Source organism: Echinops telfairi, unplaced genomic scaffold (genome assembly GCF_000313985.2).
Source record: "Echinops telfairi isolate 266 unplaced genomic scaffold, ASM31398v2 ScPeMD7_5;HRSCAF=22, whole genome shotgun sequence".
Taxonomy (NCBI): Eukaryota; Metazoa; Chordata; class Mammalia; order Afrosoricida; family Tenrecidae; genus Echinops; species Echinops telfairi.
This window is the reverse complement of record NW_022103901.1, coordinates 21,622,883-21,627,171: the sequence shown is the minus strand read 5'-3', so window position 1 is coordinate 21,627,171 and position 4,289 is coordinate 21,622,883.

Here is a 4,289-nt window from a genome sequence, read left to right as displayed (position 1 = left end):
TTACAAATTAATTTTGTTAAACTTTTACTTTAGAAAATACAAAGAACTAAAGTAACTTTTTAATTTGCTATTTAAAGAGAATTTTCTTATTTTAATGGTAAGAAACTGAATTCTTTGCTATTTTGACATGCAAGGCTCTTAGTAATTTCCCAAATTAACTCAATAAACTTTAAGCAGATAGAAACTTTAAGACAAGTCGATTACCTATTTTTTAAAGAAATTGATTTAAACTTAAGTATTATAGAACATAATTATTAATTTAAACAGAGTTTCTTTATATAATTTATGTTTCTTACTTAGACCTTTATTATTTATCTTTTTGTAAGCAGTTTTGACTTCTTTGTTCTTATCAATATAAATGACTTTTCTTTAAATAAATAACATTTCAGAAGACATTTAGCTTAAGTTACTTAGAAAACTTTTGCTTTTAAGGTTAACATAAACTTATCTTGGCCAAACAAATTTATTTTTATAAGTTTACAGGAAATTTTAATTACTTAATTTTTCTTTATTATTTTACTAACGAGAGTAAATTCTTTGAGGAAATATTATCATTTAATTTAATAATACCATCTGGGGGAAATAAATGAATATATTGCTGTAACTCTCCTTTTGTAGGTTCTAAAGAAGCAATAAAAAACAATTTATGCCTTGTTACATCATTCAAAATCTACTCCCTTCCATCAAGTCAATTCCAACTCAGACCCACAGTTTCTAAGAACTTAAGTCTATATGGGACCAGACAGCCTCATATTTCTTCTGATGGGTGGTGGTGGGTTTGAACTGCTGACCTGGTTAGCAGCCCAACCTCATTCACCAAACCATACTCCACAATGCCACCAAGGCCCCTGCCATTCAAAATAGGTCTTTTTTTTTCAGTGCACTTTAATTTTCTCACCTGCTAAAGAGTTAAGCTGGCTCTTTTACTTTAGAAGACTATCTATGAAAATAAAAGCTCATCAAATGTTAGTTATGGCTTTTAAAAGCAACATAGAAACTCAGAGGCAAAATGAAACAGAAACCCATATAAACTCACCATGCTTATACACTATCATATAAAACAAGCAACCCAGCTTCTTAAATGTATACAGTGATTCTTTGCAGAAAAATTAGGTTTTAGAGAAACAGTAATTTTCCAGACTGGGGGTGGTGGGATAGACTCTTGGACTAAAGCTAAGTGTTGAAAATAAACAAATCTTCAAACCCCACTCTTGACACCAAAATTGTAGGGGGGAAAAGACTTGAATTCAAAGTAAACATGAAGAGTCTTATTAAGATCAGAAAGAGAGTTTTACAGAGAACCACAACGCCAGACAAGTCTGGTAATGTTCCTCCCCTGCCCTGCCTTGTAATTTCCAATTGTTAATAAAACTATGAAAACACAACTCACTCAGTGCTATCCAGTCAAGTCTGACTTACAGTGGCCCTTAAAGGATGGAGTAGAACTGCCCTTATGGGTTTCTGAGATTGCACATCGTTATGGGAGTAGAAAGCCTCGTCTTTCTTCCAAGGAGCTGCTGGTGGGCTCAAAGTGCTGACTTTGTGGATGGCAGCCCAACTTATAAAGTACTAGGCCACTAGGGCTCTTAAAAGTCACAAAAGGGAGTAGTATACTGGGGGGATTTTCTGGTTGAATAATGTTTAGGTGGCAGAATCTTGATTGATCACATTTGCAAAAGGGGACCTCAGGAGATAAGATAGTGATGATTATAAATTTTGTGGAACAAGATTAACCTTACAAGTATTTTCCAAGTCCAACGCTTATGTATTCATTTTTAAGGTGAAAAGGCTTTCAATAAGGGATTTCTAAGAGATATGGAGGAACCACTCAAACAGCTAGAAGCACTATATCTTCATCTACCAACCTTTGTTCTGATTCCATAGTGGGTTTACACAATGGGCTGCCTAACTATAAGATCAGCAGTTCAAATCCACCAGCCACTCTGGAGCAGAAAGATCTTGTAAAGATTTATAGTTTTAAAAACCCTATGGAACGGTTCTACTCTGTCCAATAGGGCTGCCTCTGTGCCAGAAATACCCTGTAACGATTTATAGTCTCAAAACCCTATGAAACAGTTCTATGTACTATAGAGCGGCTATAAGCCGGACTCAATTCCATAGCAGTGAGGGTGTTGGTTTTTTTTTTCATCATTAGCCATTTCTAATTACAACTGAAATGAAACAGACAAAGCAAGACTAGGTTCAGTTTTAAGAACTGCTTATCTTTTAAGCCAAGCTTTCTGGAGAGGGAGAGGGAGAGTAAATAGAAAAGACTTCAGCCAGGAGATTTTTTAATCACATCAAGGCCATAGTTTTGAAACGTGTTTCCTCAGCCTGTGTGACAGGCAGAAAAATGAGCCCTCAGATACATGCCTGGTGTCCACCCCTGTGAAGGTTAGATTCCAAGGCAAAGTGGACTTAAGGTTGCAGGTGGAATGATGGTTACTACGTAGGTGACCTTGAGATGGGGAGCCCTTCAGGGTTCTCCATGTGGGCCCAATGGAAAGAGTCCTTACCAGTGGAGGGTAGACTGGGGAATCAGCTAGATGGCAGCGTGAGGAGGAGTCTGCCTGATGTTACTGACTCTGAAGTTGGAAGCGGGGACACAAGCCAAGGAAAGCCAGCTGCCTCTATAAACTGGAAAAGGAAAAACAAAACCACATGGTCAGCGAGAGCCTCCAGAAGGAACAGTCATTTTAGGACTTCTGGCTTCCTGAACGATTGTGGTATTTTGCTGGGGAGTCACTTCCAACTCATAGGAGTTTCAACTGTTGGGACATTTTAAAGGAGTCCCGCCTCCCCTCCCCTCAGCGGCACAGTGATTAGGGCTTGCCTGTTAAGCGAGGTGAGTCAGTGACTCAAATCCACTGAGGGAAAAAGATGTGGCAGTCTGCTTCTATGAAGATCACAATCTTGGAACACCTATGGATCAGTTCTACTCTGCCTCCTAGGGTCACTCTGAGCTGGAATATTCTGGATGGCAGTGGGTTTGGTGTGGTTGGTTGGTTTGGGTTTATGAGACAGAATTGACTCAATGACCTTTTGAAAACAGATCCCTAGACCTGTGTTCTAGATGCCTCCGGATGGGTTAAAACCACTAGCCTTTCAGCTAGTAGAGTGCTTAATCATCTATGCCACCTTGGGACTCCTTTGGGATGGCAAGAGAATCCACCTCTGTTGTTTTAAACCACATGCTTGTGGTCATTTGTTACAGCAACCAGAGGGGACGAACCCCTCCTCGAGGGCAGGCGCAGACATCATGGTTGACCATGCACTTGTCAGGTGAAGACCCAAGGGCTAGGGATAAGTGCAGAAAGCGGGTGGTATGACAGGCCTTGGAGCCTCAGCCAGATGCAAAGAGCAGGCAGCAGGGAGGAAGGGAAGAGGAGATTGGAAGACACACATGGCATATGGGTGGTGGGAGGGAGGGAACCAGAGGTCCTGGTGGGCTGCTTGAATGTCCAATTCAGAGGGATGCCTGCGATCTAGGGAGTGGGTGGCTGAGGTGAAGGAGAGAAGCCCGTGGGAAAGCTGAGGTGAGAGAATGCAGACATCACCCAGAGGTGCTGGGACATTGTTGGGGACATTAGACACCAGGGTTAGCTCTTGAGAACCCCCACTAGCTGAGAGGGACAATCTGCGCTTGTGATGTGCGTTGGGGTGGGGTGGGGAGTGTTGGGAGGCGGGTATGCAGCGTGGGACAGAGCGCAGTGTTCCTGTGAGAGGGACATGTACACGTGGGTTCATAGACCAGGCATGTATGTGTAGGGGGATGTGGAGGAGAATGTGTCCGTCTGGGGAACTGTGTCTGTGGGTATGTATTTGTACATGTGTTGCCTGTGCAGGTATGTGTGCAGGGTGAGAGGTGTGTGCACAGTGGAGTGGGGATGCTGGGGGCAGGTGAGGGTGTGTACACCTGTGGGGGATGTGTAGCTAGGGGTGGAGGGAGAGCGAGATGTGAATGTGTGTGAGGGAATGTGGTGGGGACAGTGGGGTGTGTAGATGTTTGTGGTCAATGTAGAGACGTGCGGAAGGAGGGTGTGTGTGCACGTGGGGGGAAGTGATAGGGACAGTGGGGGTGTGCATATTTGTGGTCAGTGTCAGGGTGTGCGGAGGAAGAGTGGGGTGTGTGAGCGCGTGGGAGGACGTGATGGGGACAGTGGGGTGTGTAGATGTTTGTGGTCCGTGCTGGGAGAGTGGGGCGTGGGCGTGCGTGGAGGTGTCCGCGGCAGGGCGCAGGAGTGGGGGCGCTGAGGGAGAAAGTCCCAGTCCCAGGACGGTAGCCTAGG